Genomic DNA, 21,975 nt, shown 5'->3' on the forward strand with positions numbered 1-21,975 from the left:
GCCTCCTGAGCTACTCATTGAACTGCTTGATTGACTGGAAGATGAGCCAAGAATGGATGCTAATAGAACCCAAAAAGCAAGTGCAATTTTGAATTAGACAACAGGGCAACACACAGAGTTTTAGATGCTGACAGAGAACTTGCTGTTGAATGCATAAAGCCTTAAGGAAAGAACTAAACAGAACAGTCACCTGCTATAGAACTCTCCATTTTATTTTTTGGCTGGAAAATTTGGGTAGTGTTCAACTCAAAAATTTCCTCCATATGCAAGTAGTTCAGCAAGATGCTACAAGAACATTTCAAAGTATATACCCTCTGACCTTGTAATCCCATTTCTAGTACTTTATACTGAAGAACCAGGGGTGGGAGTAGGGCAGTGTGTCAGAATAATCTCTACAAATGTTCATTCAATTTGGTCTTTCTATATTCCCACCACCTTTCCCAAGTTTCAAGTAATGGCCAGGCTATTGTTTGCTTCTTTACCTCGTGTATTTTTCAGGGTAAAAAGCAAAAGAAGCCCAAGTTCTTTCTATGGATGATAGACTCACAGAAGACATAATTTTTAGTTTTAAGAAGGGAAAGAGAATACAAAATTAAAGGACAAAGAAGTAAGAGAAGTCTTCTCATACCAAAGTAAGAAGTGAGTACTGTAAGTCTTTGTACACTACATATGCATCTCAGTTTTTATTTACCGAAGGAACTCAGACTGGATTTTTAACTCCGCTCTGCCACTGACGTGATGAGTCATCTTAGTTAAACCCTGTTCGAGGTGCTGGAGATAAAGGCTGTGATCAAGACAAACAAGCCCTATCCCCATGGAAGACAAAACAAAATAAGTAACTCATACTCTGGCAATAAGGTTACCCAAAACCAGAAGAAAAATTAGTCAAAATAAAATTTTTCTTTAAATCCTTAACAATGACACAGATTATGTAACTATTAGACTAATACATTAAATCAGCTAAAGTAACTATGTTCAAGTATTTATAGGAAAAAACAAACAAAATGAGAAGCAGATGATATGAAATCTAAATGGAACTTCTAAACATGAAAAATACAGTATCTGAAATGAAAAATTCCCTGGGAAGTCTAATAGCAGACATCATTTTGCAAAAGAAAAGATCAGAGAACCTGAAAACATAGCAATAAAATGTGTCAAAACAAAGCACAAAAAGGGGGAAAAAAAAAACACACACACAACCACCACCAAAAAACAAACAAACAAACAAACAAACAAACCCGAGCCACAGTAAACTGCAGGAAAATAACAAGCAGAAGAACAGCAACAGAGACAGAAAAAGCATTTGAAGAATAATGGCCCAATTTTTCAAATATTGTGAAAACTTTCAACCCACAAATCCAAAAAGATCAGCCAAATTCAAGCAGGATAAATACAAAGAATACCCCATCAATATATATAATAATTGAATTGTTTTTTTTAAAAAAAATGATTAAAAAATCTTAAAAGCAGCCAGACACAGAAAAATAAGGAGATATATACATAGTAGAAAAAAATTAATAAATATAAAAGACTTCTCATCAGAAACTATGCAAGCAGAAAGACAATGGAATGACAACTTCAGAGAAAAATAATATCACCATTTGGCAAATCCTTAATAATAGATGTAGGCAATGATTATCTAAGTTGCTAACATCACAAAAGACAAACAACTTATATTATCTGTCTCCTGACAAAAGTACACAAACCACCTAATATGTATTATTGCCAAAAAATAAAGTAAGAACCTGAATCAGATCAAACCTCTAAATGCAAAATAAGTTTATAAGAAATACAAGGGACAGAGGAGCATATTAAATGAAACTTACAATCAGCAAAATCCAGAATGAAGAAAATCCTACAAAACAATACATTTTCCTTATCTGAATAAACTTCAAGGAAATAGAGACTTAAAAGACATATCAACCAAATGTATGGATTTTATTTATATTCTGATTTTAACAGATTAACTATAATCAAAAAATTTGCACTAACTAAATATTTAATGATATTAAAGAATCAGAGATCAACACTAAAATATCCATGGTATATGCAATATACAGGATATATAAGTATAAATTAAACTACAGTGGCCATTAGTTGACATTTGCTGCACCTAGATGGAACAGTACATAAGAATTCATTGTTCTCTACTTTTACAAATTTGCAGAATAAAAAAATTAAGAAAATGAAATAAAAGAAATGCAATGTTTTTCATATATCTCAGCTTTTGGAATAAAACTGATATTCTCTATAGCTACAGAAATGATATAGTGTCATAGATCTGAAATGGGGTGAGGATAAGAATATAAAAAATGTATGCAGTATGACTGAAATTTAATTTTTAATTATATAGAACTATTTACATATGCCTATAAATGAGAGGGAGGAAAGAGAGAGAGAGGAAAAAAGAATGTCAAAATGTTAGTTGTAATTATTTCCAAGAAGCAGAACTGATTTATTCCATTAAAATGTTGTTTTCCAAATTTTCTTTGTAACTTATTACCATAATTAAAGTATAGATTTGAAAGAGATCAAAACAAATATATCCAAAATCAAAGTCATATTAAGAATTTGATTAAAAGTACTGTCTGCCCTTTAACTTTGGAGTTCATGAATAAAGGGATAATACAGAAATAGTCACAACTACCTGTGTATCTGCTATGTCTTCTCCATGCAGGTTTAGTCCCTTCTGTCTTCTTTTTTTTTTTTTTTTTATTTCCAGCATAACAGTATTCATTATTTTTGCACCACACCCCGTGCTCCATGCAATCCGTGCCCTCTATAATACCCACCACCTGGTACCCCAACCTCCCACCCCCCGTCCCTTCAAAACCCTCAGATTGTTTTTCAGAGTCCATAGTCTCTCATGGTTCACCTCCCCTTCCAATTTCCCCCAACTCCCTTCTCCACTCTAAGTCCCCATGTCCTCCATGCTATTTGTTATGCTCCACAAATAAGTGAAACCATATGATAATTGACTCTCTCTGCTTGACTTATTTCACTCAGCATAATCTCTTCCAGTCCCGTCCATGTTGCTACAGAAGTTGGGTATTCATCCTTTCTGATGGAGGCATAATACTCTATCCCCAGGGGTACAGGTCTGTGAATCACCAGGTTTACACACTTCACAGCACTCACCAAAGCACATACCCTCCCCAATGTCCATAATCCCACCCCCTTCTCCCAAACCCCCTCCCCCCAGCAACCCTCAGTTTGTTTTGTGAGATTAAAAGTCACTTATGGTTTGTCTCCCTCCCAATCCCATCTTGTTTCATTTATTCTTCTCCTACCCACTTAAGCCCCCAAAAGACAACTGACAGAATGGGAGAAGATATTTGCAAATGACATATCAGATAAAGGACTAGTGTCCAGAATCTATAAAGAACTTAGCAAACTCAACACCCAAAGAACAAATAATCCAATCAAGAAATGGGCAGAGGACATGAACAGACATTTCTGCAAAGAAGACATCCAGATGGCCAACAGACACATGAAAAAGTGCTCCATATCACTCGGCATCAGGGAAATACAAATCAAAACCACAATGAGATATCACCTCACACCAGTCAGAATGGCTAAAATAAACAAGTCAGGAAATGACAGATGCTGGCGAGGATGCGGAGAAAGGGGAACCCTCCTACACTGTTGGTGGGAATGCAAGCTGGTGCAGCCACTCTGGAAAACAGCATGGAGGTTCCTCAAAATGTTGAAAATAGAACTGCCCTATGACCCAGCAATTGCACTATTGGGTATTTACCCTAAAGATACAAACGTAGTGATCCAAAGGGGCACGTGATCCAAAGGGGCACGTGCACCCGAATGTTTATAGCAGCAATGTCCACAATAGCCAAACTATGGAAAGAACCTAGATGTCCATCAACAGATGAATGGATCAAGAAGATGTGGTATATATACACAATGGAATACTATGCACCCTTCTGTCTTCTGAAAACACACTGCACGTCTCTTTTTTTAGTGCTTCTCATTATAATTATTAAGTGCCCCTTTTCTTCTCTTGTTTAAATGTGGGACCTTAGAGACCACAGACCACATTTTACTCTTACTCATCTTTGTTATCTCAGCACAGACACACAGAAGATGTTCTGATATTCTGTGATGAATGAGTTGCTACTGTGCTTTTTTCAAAATAATAGCATGAAATTAACAGAAACATGAGAAAACAGCAAAAAAAATAGGGACCCCTGTTATACCACGAGATCCTTTGATGAGATCTACTAACCAATTTTTATTCATTTAAATAAATAATATTAAGTTTCAATCTTGTGCTAGGTAGTTGGAGAAATAAAAAAAAATCCAATTATCTTCTCTCACAGATTAAAATCACATAAGGAAAAAGAGAGAATCATAAGTAACTGCACCGACAAGAGAAGAGATGCATGAATGGTACCAAGAGTCCATCATAGAAAAGGAGAGAAAATTTACATCCTATAGGGAATACCAGGCAAAGTTCTGTGGAGAAAATAGTACTGATACTGTCTATAAAAAGATAGTTGGGAAAAATATATATATATGGATAAAGAATAGCATGATTAAAAGAGAGAAATATATGCATACTTCAACATTACCAGTAAAAATGAAAAAGGCAGAACTTGGATGAAACTGAGATGCTTCTGATTACTATATTTAGTAATTAAAAGCCAACAACTGGTCAGTTACTATCTCTTCCAGAAAATGTTTATTAAAAGATCTTGGGCATCGGGCACCTTCCTGGGCATCAGTTCACCACCATTATGGTCCGACTTCTCCTCATCTTTCCACCTCAAATATTTCTTTCCCCAACCACATATGTCATGTCTTAGCCCTCTACCTTCTTCCTTCCTCACTATCACCCTTTCCTCATCTCCCTTTCATCCCTATCCAACTTACCTAATAAAACTCCACTTAGAAGTCACTTTTTTCAGGTAAATTAATATTTCCTGCTACCTGAGATGCTCTGGATGGGTGCCACCCACCCCCTGCAACCACCACCCTCATCATAACCAGCACTAGTAGGACCACCAGCACCACCACTTTCAGTATGTATCGCAATTAGATACTAATTAAGAACAGCATTCCCTTCTGATATCAATAATTAATGCTTGATGTATCCATAATATATCAACTAAAAGTCAATGATAAGTTGACAGTTGAGAGAACAATGTTATTAACAGCAAATGTGTTTGTTAAGGAAATTTGGTACATGGAGTCTCAAATGGTATCTTATCAGCTCAACTTGCTGTGATGACAGCAAAAAATGTAGAGGTGAACACTGTACTATGTGAAGTGTCTTTATTCCCTCCCTTATTTCTTCTATTTGTAGAAATGTGTAGGGGAGGGAAGGCATCCGTAAACATCCTATCAAGACTAAAAGTTTTTCTTTCAGAACTCCCACCCATAACAAATCTCAACAGACTTGGAAACAATTTTCTCCAGGCCAATCAGGTCATTGGTACTCAGTTTCTCTTTACAGAGAAGTATCCTAAATGGCATTTTATGCTTTACTTCACAAAAGGAGCCAGCATATCTGCCTCATTTTCTCCAAACTACTTACATCTCAGCTAGTGTCAGATTATTTCCTGGTCTCATGCTTGACTACCTCTATGTTGTTGACTTAATAAATCAAACTTACCTGCATGTCCCCAGATATGGCCATGAAAGAGAACCTAATTTTTTTTTTTTTTTAATAAGCACACACTCACCAATCACTTAGACTTCTTTGCACTTCTAGAGCTAAGTAGACATTCCCATTACCTCCCAATGTCTCCTATTAGTTCTCTCTGGTTTTATTAAAACCCTTTCTCTTTCATTAAAATAAAAAGCCTCTGAAAAACTACAGTTACAGATTTTCTGCAACCCACAATTTATGGCTGCTACTTGCAACCTTCAAAAGCTTTTAAAAATAGTATTGGCTCTATTATTCTATATTATGGTAATTGTAGTAAAGATTTAAGAGGCACTTTAAGACTTTTTAGCTCTACAGTATATTTCTGTTCCAATTTCTTGCTTAGGCATTTGGGAAAGAAGGCTTATTTAAAAGCTTTACCCTCTGCCCTCTGATATACAGCTTCCCTCTTAACTACAGTAACTAGACCTCACCACACAATTAGGGAAGCAAGGTCTCCAATTAGAGCTCAGCCTAACGTGGGGCAAAGCACATCTTTCCAGAAGCCCATTCCATTTATATGCACCTGACAATAATCAAAATTTTTCTCTTGTACTACGTACCTTTGACCCCTTTGTTATGCTTCACATCCCCTTGTTAACTCCCTACCCCTCCTTTGCTCCCATAGGAAATCAGTGAAGATAATCACAAGATTAAATAACTCCAATGCCACTGCTAAAATGTTCAAAGCCATTAATATAACAAACGCCCAAGTGGCCACAGGGATTTATGTAGTATTGAAATTAAACTGACCTCACACTATCTTCGACATAGATCTGTTCTTTCTAGTTAACCTGTGTTTTTCTCTTGTTACCTAGTCTAGAATGGTTACAATTCAAAACAACCAAGGAAACAGCTAATGGAATTTCCACAACTGTGAGCATGCACAAAAATCTCAACCTGAAGGTTGCCCTGGCATCATTCTTTGTATTCAATGCACCAAAGGATATGAGCATTTTAAACATAATTCCCTCCATACACCACATTACTAAAGCATTTTTCTTGGGCACACACCATATGGAAGAACCATACATTGCCTGTTCCTTCCCGTCCCTCCTTTAGGACTTCAGTAGCATCTGGACAGCACAAATCTCTGACAGTCCCCAACTCTGCAAAGGATAGAGCCAAGTCCCAGACTTTCCTTGTTCTGACAAGAACCCTCCTACTGCAGAGCCACAATCTTTTATTGTGTCAACAGTTATCAGCTGGGGAGCTTTTCATATGAACTTCCTCATGGAGTACATTTCCCCCAACTGCCAGCTTTCTTCCAAAGCAAAGGATAGCTCTATTCTATACCCACAGTAAATAATCTTAAGTGTTTCCGCTTTGTTTTGCCTTGTTCCAAGTTTCTATGTAAATTTCAGAATAGTGAAACACACAGTGATTTCTATACACTGGTATTTTATGATTTTAATTTGCTCAAAAGCTCTGAATTACATTATATTTTCCCATTTGGTGCATGGGATTTTTACAGTTAACAGATGTTCACTTAATAGAGCCTCCTAGTGAGCAAATCAGTTTTTTCCCTCCGGTATTCATGTAACTTTCTAGTCCTGTAGTAGCTTTTGCTGGTGCCTGCCAAGTTATCTGGCAGTAGAAGCTCAAATCGAAAAGTGCAGCAGCTCTTTAGAAATTTGTGTTCTCATTTCTTCAGTCCCACTCATTCTAACATAATTATTCCTCATTAACACCATGAGAGAAAGTCCTCAGGGCAAAACATGGGCATGACACCCGAAAGGTTTCACTTGCAGATGCAAAAATGTTCTGCACCCACATAAATAGATTTCTTAGCCTATGGCCTCTGCAAATACCAAAATTTTTAATTCATCCAAGATAATACAGGCAGAGTTTTCCAAACAACAATCCTAGGCCAGTCTCTCAACTTGGGAGTTGTTCAGAGTTTATAACTAGAATACGTCTCAGGACATTAAAATAAGTCAAAACACCAAAGTAAGATTTTCTTATCCCAGGAATCCAAACATGTCTGCTTATCCAAGAATCTCCCCAATCCATGGAAGATATGTCCTAAGACCCCTATTGAATGCCCCAAATAGTACAGGCCACTATAAATATTTTCCTATACATATATACCTATCATAAAGTTTAATTTATAAATTAAGGAATAATAAGAGATTAACAGTAATAACACAGAACAATTATAATAATGTACTGTAATAAAAGTTATGTGAAGATAGCCCCTCATTTCCTCAAAACATCTTATTCTACTGTACTCACCCTTCTTGTGATATAAGATGACAAAATGCCCACAAGATGAAATGAAGTGAGGTGAATGATGTGAGCATTGTGACATAGCATTAGACTACTACTGAACTTGTGACAATACATCAGAAGGAGGATCATCTACTTCCAGACCAGACTACAGCTGACCATGGATAACTGAAACCACAGAAAGAGAAACCACAGATGAGGAGGAACAACTACAGTATTTTACTTAACCAGAAAGGTTCTGTGCGTATCTGCAAAGGCTATTATCATGGGTCACCTTCAGGTTGCAAACACAACCTAAAGGTCTGAATATCCAATGATCCACCAAGACTCCCATTTGATTCAGGATACAAAGAATGATCTCTCTTGAGAATCCTTCTGAAATGTCAAATTATCCAATAAGTAGCAGAAGTACAGGACAAGTTTCTTCACAAAGAAATGAAAGAACTCAACTTGCTGGAAATCCTCATGGTCATTTCTTGCTAGCACTCTGAAGCTTAGGGCTTGCAACCAGCAAAGCATAAGGAAAGGGTATGAGAAGAACTGGGAATGTTATCACATCTTATTCCTTGTCTCCTGATTGATGATTTTTGAACATCTGCAATGGGCTTGCTCCTCCTTGGATCCTGTCAAGAGCCATATGGCCTTCTAATGTGGTATTTTTCAATGCCCTTATCTAGAATGTTTATATCCCAACCAACTTCCAAGTTCAGCTGTGCCTCTGGGTTGGTCATCCTTCAGGACTCAGACAAACTGTCTCTCCTTCATGAAGTTCTCCCTGAGCTTTACCATTTATCCTCATCTGACTATCTTTTTGTTGCTGAGAAATCCTTTACTTTGCAGATGTCTTACTAAAGAGGTAAGTAAGCTAAGGCCTTAGGACTTAAAGTCACCTAATCTCTCACAGATGGCTAAACCCAAAGACAGAAATTAAAGCTGGTGTCCAGGCTCTCACCTAAAGCACTTTCTACTATCTCAGTTACAAATCTCCTTTGTCTTTTCTTTTATTTTTTTACCTTCCTTACTAGCCTGTATCCCTAAGCATTTTGAGGCTTACTAAGCATCTCTTATATGCTAGGTGCTTTAAATTCATTCTTTACTTACTCCTAGAAATGTTAAAAAGTGGATTTATTAGGCACAGTCTAGTCAGAAAAACAGAAATCACTCTAGGTATTTCAAACCAAGTGTATTTGACATAGAAAATAAGTTGCAAAGGTGTTAAAGAGTTGCAAAGTCTAACAGGGAGGTTAAGGCTACCAAGAATTTAGCCAAAACAGGAAGAAGCTATTCCCTTAGGGCCAGAGGGACAAAGAAGAAGGCATGTCTCTAGAATCCACAGGTCAACACCCGTGATGGAAGCTGAAGCCATAAGTGACTTGCTGGGGTAAATGGAGCCCTGGAAGAAAAGCAGCAGCTGCCACAGGGACTCTAAGAAGCAGAGAGAGGTAGAAACACCCACTTCTCCCTTCCTTCAAACCTCTGCTCTCCCACCAGTGCTTCCCATGGGCAAACCCCAGACCAAGCCAACTAACAAGGGAGCTTGCAGAAGTCAGTTCTCACTATGATTCTGGGCAGAGCGGTGGAAGGCTGAAGAATGCCTCTGAGAGCAAACAGGCAAATATCTGGCACAGTCAGATATTAAGTCAATGAAGTGACTTAACTTCAGGAGACTTAGGCTGGCAACTAAGGATACTTCTCCAACGTTAGATATCTAATAAGCAATGGATTCTATATTCCAACTTTAACACTGTGCAACTGATGCCAATGCCCATAAATCTCTGAATGTTCTGCCTTCACCCTCTCACCACACCCACGGGTGTGAGTACTACGAATACTTCATAGTACATATACACCCACGTGTGAATACTATGAATTCACACATGAATTCCTACTAGGTGCTTAATGTGCAACCAATGAGTTAGATGTAATGTTAAATAAGCAGTTTGGTTCTGTTCATATGTGAAGGTCTCCCTATTTGAATTTCCAGAGGTTACTGATTCTGTTTAGGTTTAGAAAAATTCCCACTTATTTCCCACTTGTTGAAAAGAGAGATGCTATTATGAACTCAAATCATGAACTTTCACTGAAAATGCTTTTAGAGCCAGTCATGAGTGACTCATGTTTTAAAAAAATAAATAATACGGTTGTATGAGCAACTTTACAATTAGAATGAGCTGTATACAAGCCTCTGCTTTACCACCTACAGGCTGAGTGACTGGGCAGGTGAATTTCCCTCTCTGAATATCAGCTTCTCAATAAGTAAAAGGAAAATAATAAAATCTACCATGCATGGTTGTTAAGAGAACCAAATCAGATCAGTTATATAAAAGAGATACTATCATGCCTACCCAGTTCAAACACTCACTAAAGTTTAGGAAAGATAGTAATAATACATATACAGAAAAACATTCCCCAGGAAGGAATCCAGCTTCACACAAACAGACTAAAGAGAAAAGCCTCTCTTGAGAACTCCTGCAAAAACTCATGGTTCTATGGTGATTAAAGAGTAAGCTGGCAATAAGCCAGCAACACTGGTCATCAGCAAATCCTGGGGTCTGTACTACTACTGTGGGAGCACTTAAATGGTATTTTTGACTCTTAATTGGCAACAAGTTAGTAACCCAAGAATTATAAAGAATTCATTTATCTGCATCCAGCTAATCAATATTCACTCAGCATGCTTCATCTACTAGCATCTCAGAGGAATAAAATAAATTGTCAGTCAGCAGCAACACAATTTTGTTGTGATGGTGGTGGTATTTTTTTTCTTTTGCTAAATTATTCACCTTCTCGAAAAGCAATTTGATAAATGTTTATTTCTTCATAATACATTCTAACAACTGCTGATTTGTGACCCTCACTGTGGAATGAATTTAAATTGGGAAGGAGATGAGGACTCGGTGAATATGCCAAGACAGAACCACAGACAAGCCCAGGAGCTGTTTCTTTCTTGCTCTCAGAGAGCCTGCTGGCTGCCCTTGCCATGAGGGCACTGACTGAATTTAAGAGAGTAGAAAGTGAGAAGTAGTACACACAAACACAAACAAGCATATACTGGGGGCTTGGCAGAATATTCTGTGGTACAGCCCAAGGGAGCAGCCCCAAAGCCAGGCTGAACAGGGAGTCTGGGAATTGTTCTGTAGAGCAGTCTAGGTGACAACGAGACAGGAGAAAGACAGGGAAAACAGAATTCTGAGTATTTTCTGACCAGAAGATTATATCTAAATAACAATAGAACATATATAAGATTACTGTCTTCTTGCTCTCTCTGCTGAATAATCTCCACTGTCCCTTCCACTACTTTTTAGATGCTCTCTCCGTTTGAGAAAAAGGAAATGTTTCTTGCAGGCAGCTGGGTAGAAAGGTGGTATACCCAAGGGGCTCTTCTCCTAGTGCTTCCCTACCATCGTGATACTCTTGATGGCAAATGACTGAAGGTTTTCACAGTCTTTTCTCCAAACATTTAAGAGGATTTAAATCAAGAAGAACTGAAGCTCAGTGTGCCAGGAGCAGCAGGGCAGGGCATTATTTTCCTTCACGCAGGAAAAATACAGAAGTTAACACATGCTGCTTGGCACTTGTCCCTGCTATATAATCATGCGATAGAAATTCCCTCTCAGTGAAGGCCCACCACACACCTTGACTTTTGTCCTGCCAACAGCATGAGGCAGATTGCTCAGATTTAGCTTGGTTGGGACTACAAATTTCTTTATCACTCACTCACATTTCCCATTTTCAAATTCTCCAACCAAAAATTCTGGGAAACGACCCACACCAAATACTAAAACGCAGCTGCTTCTGAGCATTAGGACTGTTTTTTCCCCAACTACCATGTTTTACATGTATAACTTTTAAAATACCATAGAATTTATTTCTAAGTGAGGCAGGTTCCTAAGTTTTTGTATTCACGGTCACTATGTTTTAGTGTCAATCTCTGAGCATTTGGTGTGGTGGCCCACCCTTTAGATTAAGGATACCTACAGAGGTCAAAAAAATCAATAATGAGTGAAGCGAGCCAGGTCAGGGAGTATAAAGCAATGGTGAAGAGTGTAGAAAACTTAAGAGCTCAGACACATAGGGGCATCCATAGGGGCAACTGCTACTTTGATCCAGAAAATACCTTCATAGGGAAATGAAGTCTTAGCGTTGTCAGTTTTTCTAATTTTTTTTTTTTTTAAGAGAGAGAAAGAGAGGAGGAAGCAGGCTCCCTGCCTAGCAGAGAGCCAAATGCAGGACTCAATCCTACGACCCTGAGATCATGACCTGAGCTGAAGGCAGAGGCTTAACCCACTGAGCCACCCAGGCAGCCCCTAATTTTGACAAAGAAATGCCAAATTCTAATTCTTTAAGAAAAGCTAGAAATTTGCATTTTATATAAAATTAATTTGCAAGAAATTCAATAAAAATAAAACAAACACAGTGTATGCCAACACGTAAAGCCGCAGTGTATGATGTTGAACCAGTATTAACCCCTTCCAAAATTCAAACACTTTGTATTAGGCTGTACTGGGCTGCAGTAGGAAAGTAAACCAAATGCCTTGTGGCTTAACACAACAGAAGATTATTTCATGCTCATGTAACTGTCCATGGCAAATCCAAATCATGGGTGGGGACTGAGGATATGCGGAGAGTCAAGAGAGGTCACATATAATACAATCATTCAGAAAGCCAAGCTGCATGGCTCTGCATCTTCAGTACGTAACTTCAAGGTCACCCTGACAGTAACTCCATCCTAGTCAAGTATTAGTTTCTTTTTACTGTTCCTTATACATGAAGGCAAGGGGGAACAGAGGTGAAAGATGGGAACAAAAGAGAAAACCTGACTTTCTTCTAACATAACCTATTCTATTAAGGACCTAAGGATTTTATTCTAGGAGAATTTACAGAGAAGTTGGCATCTTTTATCAGTGTTCTGTTTTGTTTTGTTTTTTTTTAAGTGACAGATCAAAGACTGTATGATATTTTAAAAGTTTGCTAAACATACATACACTATTCTCCACTTTCAGGTGGAAAAAAATAAAGTTAACAGTGACTGGTAAAAATGGGTATTATTTCATGAACATCATAGAACGTTAGAGCTGAAAGCATACTTAAAGATTTATCCCAGTCGCCTCAATTTCAAGACAAATGTTTGTCAGTGATCATACAACTCATTTAAGGCAGATATACAATTTAGAAAAATCCCAAATCACTATTCCTTTACTACTTTATATATTATCCAAACTACAATGTAAATCACTTCACCACCTAGCTTAAAGGATTGATATTGTAAAATGGTCCATTTTTTCATAGACTTCAAAAGCCAAAAGTAAAATAAAAGGGCAGGGGGAATGTGATGGACATGTGTCACTTTTCTGCCTTCCCAAAATACCCTTTCTCTCTTCTGACAACAGCACTCTGATTTTCCTTTGAGAAACTACCTGTCCCCCATTCTAAATGTTGTATGACTCCATCTGCTCTCCCAGCTCCAGGAAAAAGCAGATGTCCCAGCAGACCTCGCCAATCAATGCATTCCTGCTGTGGCCACAAAGTCTGATTCAGGGATAAACACGTGTTCCAAGAAGGCAAAAAGACCAGTTCAGGAACTTCTGTTAGATTGCTTGGGAAGAAAAACAAGATTTCTGCTGGATTTTAAGATTAACAAGAGAATGTGAGCCAGGAGCTAATGGGCCTATAGAGTAGAAAAAGCCCGCCTAATCATGAAGCCAATAAAGAGGAAAACAGAATTACCTGATGGTAAGAAAGTCCTTCTAACATCATCTGAAGCTTTGGCTTAGTTGTCCGTAACAGAAATCTACGCCACCACTCCCGGCTTTTTTTTTTCCTTGCTTAAGTCAATTTGGGCTGAGTGATAAAAAGTCTTGCTTACAGAAAAAAAATATTACAGGGAAATCAAATATCATACCCAATGGTGAAAAGTCAAAACTGACAACTTATTTACTGTTTGCGAATGAAGCTCTTTTTTGGGGAGGCAGACAGACAGATACAAAAGATAAATAACAGTCACAGTGGTAGTACACAGTAAATGTTAGTTCTGTCAGATGCTGCCCTCAAAACTTTATATCTATTAAATCATTTAAACTTCACAAGCCTGTGAGGTAGGCATTATCCTCACCTCAATTTCACTGAGACAGAGGATTTCAGGTCTATAGAGGTAATCTGCCCAAAGTCATAAAATTAAGAAGTGGTTGAGCTAGGAATCAAATCTTCATTCTATAAAATTCAAAGACGTAGTACTCATTCTTGTTGTCATACTACCTTGAAAAACATTTCGTCACTGAGGATGCTGGTCCAAGAAAGGGGCAAGAGAGTTCTCTAAGATGTTACTGGGAATACAACCCGTTGTTATCAAACTTAGTCTAAAAGGTAAGTGTTCCTCACTGAGCATTTTACCTAGTCTGTTGGTCTGTATACACCTCTGGGCAAATGCAGCCTTGTTTCAGAACTGATAACCATAGTCATCCTCTCAGCCCAGTGCTTCTGTACGGTGCAACAACTATACAACCTGAAACAGCAGCCCTGAAGAAAGCCCAAGTTAGTTTAACAAACTGCTCAAAATCAAGAGATGTGTTAAGCAACAGAGATAGAACCATAATCACAGTCTCCAAATGTCCAAAACAGAAAAAGGGACAATTCAATCTTTTCCTGGGTCCTTTTCCTTACCAGAGGGTTGCTCACAAACTCACAGTATCATAAATACCTGCACCACGTTTTACCCATCAACTGTGTTAAAGAACAAAATTCGACTGAGTAAATTTCAAACCTCTTACTGGCTTCATTCAGCAATTCATGAATCAGGCAGCATCAAAGTTAACAGACAAAAAGGAGATCTGAAAAGCTGTACAAGGTGAGAGATTTTTATAGATGAAGGTGACATGGAACAAGGAAGTTATACTGGACATTTGTGCTGGGGTACTTTCTTATATGGAGCAAAGGGAAGTCTTGGAACAGGGTCAGGTAACTTGAACTGACCAAGCAAGTGTTCACTGATTAACCTAGGCCTTCCTTTCCCAGGAGAGCAGAGCACAGAAATTTAGTTAAATTGTGGTTTGCTGGCATAGGACTTAGCATACCCAAATCTGTCTTGGGCCTAATCTGATTACTTTAACATCTGCACAGAATAAAGGCAGCAACTAGTGACGGACAGACCTGGGTTTTAATCCTAGCTGTTTCTTTTGCTATTTGTCTGGCTTTGAGCAGGATGGATAAATTTCTAAGCATCAGTCTGCTCATCTATAAAGTAGAAATAGATATCTAGCCCAGCAGGTGGTTGACACATTGACTGCCACATAGCAAGTACCAAACAAATGAGAGGTCTTTCTTTCCCACTTCTGCCCACACCCCGGGATGTCTGCTTAGCTAGACTTCCAGAACAAGGCATATATTTTGGAAGCAGCTATCAATGAAGGTTTCAAGACTCCCTGTTCTGATTAATGAGGAGTGTGCAAAGCTCAGTGGCGCTGTGGCTAGGGTGTTTTTATATACCAAAAGCATTCCTCCCTTTGGTCATTTATATTTTAGAAGGCCCAGATCAGACATTCCACACCTAGTCTGTTCCCACAAAACAGAGTTAACACAGAAGTGAAAAGTGAGAATATCAGTGCTAACTGCCAGAGATGATGGCAATGATTAGTGAGAGGAGAGAAAAAGCACTTTGTCAGCTGACAGTAGAGGGCAACTGGAGGACAAATGGGAATAACCAAAAATACTGTTAAAACATCCAGATAAAGTAATAAAGAAATTCAATAATCTGGTTAAATGCTATTAGTTTGTACTTAAGTAGAAAAAAAAATCTTCCCAAATCTTTTGTTCACTCCAACAAAAAAGATGAAAGCAAATGTAACTCTTTCTTCAGAAAAAAATGTAAGTATTCACTATTTTTCTTTTTAGCATCTACTTTTTGTACTTTTTGTGATGTTACATATAACCCAAACTTGTCCCCTATGAAGCTTACACTTAGATGGTAAAAAGAAGACAAAAAGAGAGATGAATAACTATGAGAAAAATATGTTTACTTATCAGACAGTAAATTCAGAGACTATTAACTTTACAAGATAAAAAATCCTCTCAGATCTCCACACCTCCTGCACTTCATATCTATATCTAAACACCAAATCCCATCTTCTCCCCCTTCTGTAGTTCTCTTCAACTCATTCCTTCCATCACCACTGCCTCTCCCCTGGGTGGGGGCCCCAATATCTCTAGCTTTAACTATTTCAGGAGCCGTGAAGCTTCCTTCCTTGCCCCACTCCATATTTAACCTGGATTCATGTTTTTTAATACAAATCGATTCAGTGCTTAAACCACTTTGATGATACCCCATAGACTTCAGGATACAAATCAAATGACTTTAAATAATATGAGAGTCCTTTGTTCTCTGCCTGCCTCTTCAGTCCTAATCTCTTACAAATCCTCCCTGTATCCAAGGCCAAACTGAACACTTAGGTCTCCTGTCTAGTCTTTAATACATTCTCTTCTCTGTGCCCAGAATGACCTCACACTCATTCATTTTCTTATGCCTGGGTTATTCCTGTTCATCCTTCGCATTCAGCTTTAGAAGTCATCTCTTCCATGAAGCCCCCTCTGACCCTTCACACAAACAGAAAGGAAGAGATGTATACCACAACCTAGTAGGGTTAGGGTTAGGAAAAAATCCATCTAATTACTCCTCTGAGTATTATATCTACCCTAATCAGAGTATCATATTGGAATTCTGTCTGCTCCTCTGTCTCTCCATTAGACTCAGGTATCACTGAGACTGGGAGCTCCCCCACTGTAGATTTTCAGGGCCCAACAGATTCTAACAGACATCAAGCACTCAGACAATAGTTATTAAATGAATGAGTGGGTAGATCTGATGAGAAAGATGTTAGGGAGGAGATGGAATTCTAAATCAGTTTCAGAGGAATTTAAACTGGTATAGTAGAATGGAGGGGACTTTTCAATAATTTTTATCTTAAATAGAGCTTATTAAAATGCAAATATCCTTAATGGTTCATACCAGAAGGTATTAATTGTTTATCACCAAGCATGTTCCAATTTAAAATCAGGCTTTATATAAATAAGATAGAATATTGGAGGGAATAAACTTTTAGAGACTACAAGAAAACAAAACTCAGGGGTGCCTGGGTGGCTCAGTTGGTTAAGTGTCTGACGCTTAATTTGGGCTCAGGCCACAATCAGGGGATTGAGCTCAAGGCTCTGGTAGGGCTCTGCACGTGGTGGGGAGTCTGCTTGAAAATTCTGGCTCTTGGTCTCCCTTTGCCCCTCCTCACCACTCTCTCCCTCTCTCAAATAAATTAATAAATCTTTAAAAAAATAAAAACAAAAAGCCCCACTTTTTCTACACTAGATCCCTCCATTTTAGTCTGTTCCCTCTGCCAATAAGCAAAATTTTAAACACTTCAGTAGGGAAAAAATGCCCTAGATAATAAAAAAAAAAAATTTTTTCCAAAATTTTAAGTGCTGTAACTGAAATAAAATGCATGCCCCACAGAAGAATGTTCAGTAGTTCTTCAATACAGCATGAGCTCAAACTGTCTTAACTTGACACTTTACATTTCTCATTCTTCTTTTCCTTAGTTATCTCTTTCTGGATATTAATCTGTTCTGTACCCTTTAGAGTGCCATGACGTGTTATATATTCCCAGTAAACCATCGTTTTATTTTTATATCTCCTCACATTTATTTTTATAACTCTTCCCATCTTGTAACTTTTTTTCAGAATACCCTTTCCCTTTACTGAGCTGGTGAACCCACTCATTAATTCCCAATTCAAATTCTTACCTCCTCTCTGAAGCCATTTCTATCCCCTCCAAAGGCGAATTAATTCTCCCGTCTCCACTCTCCCATAGCTATCTCTATTCAAATACTTTCTGAGGAGTCCCAGTCACATGGAATATCAATAGGTCATTTAGGGACCAAGGGTTTTCATTTTCATTAAGTTGTGAAATATTTAGCTAAAGAGATATCATTTCTGTAATATTTCTGAGGTCTTATATGTACTGTGAAACTTAAAAAGAGATTACAGTGTAATATATTTTCCAAATTTGTATAGTCATGAAAGTCTTGAAGCCAGGAATCCCATTCTTTACAAAATAATTTGTAGGGCCAGTGATCTGCAGAATATTTTAGGTAATATGGCCTATTTTGTGATAATCTACATGTCGGTCTCCCTGAAGAGTCTGTGGGCTCGTTAGGAGTAGAAATCTTTCCTTATGGTCTTCATAATCTCAATAAACAATACACAATCAGATGTTAAAATCTTCTGCAAACAACCCTAAAATTTGTATGGAACCCCGAATTGCTAAGGAAATGATGATAAAGAAAAAACTGGGGGCATCACATTGCCTGATTTCAAGCTTTACTACAAAGCTGTGATCACCAAGACAGCATGGTACTAGCACAAAGACAGACACATAGACCAGTGGAAGAGAGTAGAGAGCCCAGATATGGACCCTCAACTCTATGGACAAATAATCTTTGACAAAGCAGGAAAAAATACACAGTGGAAAAAAGACAGTCTCTTCAATAAATGGTGCTAGGAAAACTGGACAGCTATGTACAGAAGAATGAAACTCGACTACTTTCTTACACCACACACAGACAAACTCGAAATGGATGAAAGACCTCAACATGAAGCAGGAATCTATCAAAATCATAGAGGAGAACATAAGCAGTAACCTCTTCAACATTGGCCACAGCAACTTCTTTCAAGACATGTCTCCAAAGGCAAAGGAAACAAAAGCGAAAATGAACTTTTAGGACTTCATCAAGATCAAAAGCTTCTGCAGAGCAAAGAAACAGTCAACAAAACAAAGAGGAGACCCATGGAATGGGAGAAGATATTCGAAAATGACACTACAGACAAAGGGCTGATATCCAAGATCTATAAAGAACTCCTCAAACTCAACACATACAAAACAGATAATCACATCAAAATATGGGCAGAAGACATACAAATGGCTAACAGACACATGAAAAAATGTTCATCATCACTAGCCATCAGGGAGATTCAAATCAAAACCATACTGAGAGGGACGCCTGGGTGGCTCAGTTGGTTGGGCAGCTGCCTTCGGCTCAGGTCATGATCCCGGCGTCCTGGAATCGAGTCCCACATCGGGCTCCTTGCTCAGCGGGGAGCCTGCTTCTCCCTCTGACTCTGCCTGCCACTCTGTCTGCCTGTGCTCACTCTCTCTCTGACAAATAAATAAAATCTTAAAAAAAAAAAAAAAACCCACACTGAGATACCACCTTATACCAGTTAGAATGGCCAAAATAAACAAGACAGTAAATAACATATGTTGGAGAGGATGTGGAGAAAGGGGAACCCTCTTACACTGTTGGTGGGAATGCAAGTTGGTACAGCCACTTTGGAAAACAGTGTGGAGATTCCTTAAGAAATTAAAAATAGAGCTACCCTATGACCCTGCAATTGCACTACTGGTTATTTACCCCAAAGATACAGATGTAGTGAAAAGAATGGCCATCTGTATCCCAATGTTCATGGCAGCAATGGCCACAATCGCCAAACTGTGGAAAGAACCAAGATGCCCTTCAATAGATGAGTGGATAAAGAAGATATGGTCCATATATACAAGGACGAATACCCAACTTTTGTATCAACATGGATGGGACTGGAAGAGATTATGCTGAGTGAAATAAGTTAAGCAGAGAGAGTCAATTATCACAAGGTTTCACTTACTTGTGGAGCATAAAGAATAACACAAAGGATGCTGGAAGATGGAGTGGATAAGTGAATTGGGGGAAATCGGAGGGGAAGACAACCCATGAGAGACTGTGGACTCTGAAAAACAAACTGAGGGTTTTGGAGAAAAGGGGGATGGGGGAGTTGGGTGCACCTGGTGGTGGGTATTAAGGATGGCACATATTGGGGCGCCTGGGTGGCTCAGTGGGTTAAGCCGCTGCCTTCGGCTCAGGTCGTGATCTCGGGGTCCTGGGATCGAGTCCCATGTTGGGCTCTCTGCTCAGCAGGGAGCCTGCTTCTCTCTCTCTCTGCCTGCCTCTCTGTCTACTTGTGATCTCTCTGTCAAATAAATAAATAAATAAATCTTTAAAAAAAAAAAAATGGAGAGCACATATTGCATGGAGCACTAGGTGTGGTGCATAAATAATGAATTTTGGAACACACACACCAAAAAAATTAAATTTAATTTTTTTAAAAAATCCTCCAAATTAATTTATAGAAAGAAGGTAAGAGTACTAAAAAATGGTAATAGGAATGGCCAGTCCCCATGTATATCTCACGACAGAAGATAATGCACATCTGCATACATCCCCCTTCCTGTGCAAGCCTGAGTTGCAGGTCACAGAAACCCAACTCAGGCTAACCTTTGCACAAGAGAAACATGTTGGTAATGCAGCTGAATACTAGTGTTCATTGCAAAATTAATGGAAAAGCTGCAGAAATCTAGGACCTAGAGGGAAAAATGAGCAACTCCATGCTATTGAGAAACACATGTTCTCTCTGTGTCCATCTTCTATCATGGCAACGCTGTTTCTCTTTGCATTTATGTGTCATTTCTTCTAAAATTAGGATTGCAGAAAACATGGGAACCACGACCAAAGTAAGTACCCTTGTCAGAAAATGTGAACCTCTTTGTCCCAGTGTCTCTGTACCAGTATCATTTAAGAACTCTGCTGGTATTTGCATGGTTCCTGAGCCCATGCTTAGGGAGATAGATAATTTCTGTTGCAAGGGAGATAGATAAAAGAACCAAGGCCTGGCCATAATTCCAGCCACTCCTTTATTCAAGTGCCAAGCTGGCAAACTACCCAAAAAGGAGAGATGGAAAAGCTTGACGAACAGACCAGAAAAGAGCTAGCTGATTAAATATGGCTGAACTAAAAAGCTGTCCAGGTACTTTATCATTGTTAATACAGGAAAATAATATTTTGTTGTTGTTCTTCTTGTTGTTGTCGTATAGAAAGGTTACTCACTTTCTGTTCTGGCTTCCAGCATTTTCACCCACTGTGAAGAAAGAGCTTTTAGAAAAGCAAAACAAAGGGACATGGAAAATATATACTTAGCTTACCAAAGCACAAAGATGCTGAATTTGTCCTTAAAATGCAATATCTGAACACTTTCAAAACCCGTGGAAACTAGGTTACAAAAGAAACACCTCTCTGATTAGCTAACCATATCAATTTAGGTATTTATTTCATTTTTTCTGGTGGAGAATCACAATTTGACCTCCAGACTACCCCTAAAATCTGGGAAAAAAGAAGCTGAGTTATACATAAGACTGTTGGAATTGACATAAATTTAACATTATTTAATACTTATTTTCCCACTTCACCAGAAAAAAATCTGGAAGAACCACTTAGTTTCTACTTCCCCATACTGCTTACCTAGAGTTTTACAGTCACCAATAGAGAAGAGTTTAATTTTTTGAGAGATAGAAAAATGAAGAATTAAAATTGTAATTAGAAAAATTGCCTCAATCAGAATTGCACTTCAAGATGCTTGAATAGATGGGCTAAATAAGTTCAGGCATCCATTAGTTTCCAAATTGAATTAAAATATACTGAGTGCTAATTCAAAAATCTAAAGGCAGCCAACTGGAATAGAATGAGAATCATCTGGGTCTAAAAGGGTAGTGTAGATGACACAAAGCAAGGAAAGACGATGGCATTTTTGCTGACCTGAAAGAATGAAACAGAAATCTTAAAACCACTAGTAATTTATTACAGCCCATTATACTAATATCACTGTTTACTCCAAGCCTGCATCGCGGGGGGTCCCTTTTGATTTTGCAAGGCACAATAGCCCAATTCTAATCCTCCTCCTCTGCTCTTTCCCACAGGAAGCCCTTTTTCTCTGCCATTTGCTGTGTGCAGCACAGATGACCTGTGGTAATTGCTGAAGACATTTTCACCCATATTTTTTAGCAAATGTAATTTCCTTTTGATGCTGCCATGTCCTCTCCCTGCCCTGCTGTGACAACAAACTCCAATAATCATGCAACTAACATTCAGATAGAGATCAAGTAATGCAGCCAGCTGTATCACAACTTTTGACTTTCAACTTTGTACTTACTTGGGTGCACATATCACCATTTAAGGAA

The 21,975-nt window shown here is 38.3% G+C and overlaps 1 long non-coding RNA gene across 1 annotated transcript in view; it reads left to right on the forward strand.

Moving 5' to 3' along the window:
- Positions 1-21,761, forward strand: part of LOC116586739 — a 95,363-nt gene extending 73,602 nt beyond the window's left edge. The window contains exons 5-6 of the long non-coding RNA XR_004284129.1: positions 13,354-13,624; positions 21,715-21,761. This is a non-coding gene — a long non-coding RNA (uncharacterized LOC116586739). The remainder of the gene's footprint in view (positions 1-13,353; positions 13,625-21,714) is intronic.
- The last annotated feature ends 214 nt before the right edge of the window (positions 21,762-21,975 follow it).

Source organism: Mustela erminea, chromosome 3 (assembly GCF_009829155.1).
Source record: "Mustela erminea isolate mMusErm1 chromosome 3, mMusErm1.Pri, whole genome shotgun sequence".
NCBI lineage: Eukaryota > Metazoa > Chordata > Mammalia > Carnivora > Mustelidae > Mustela > Mustela erminea.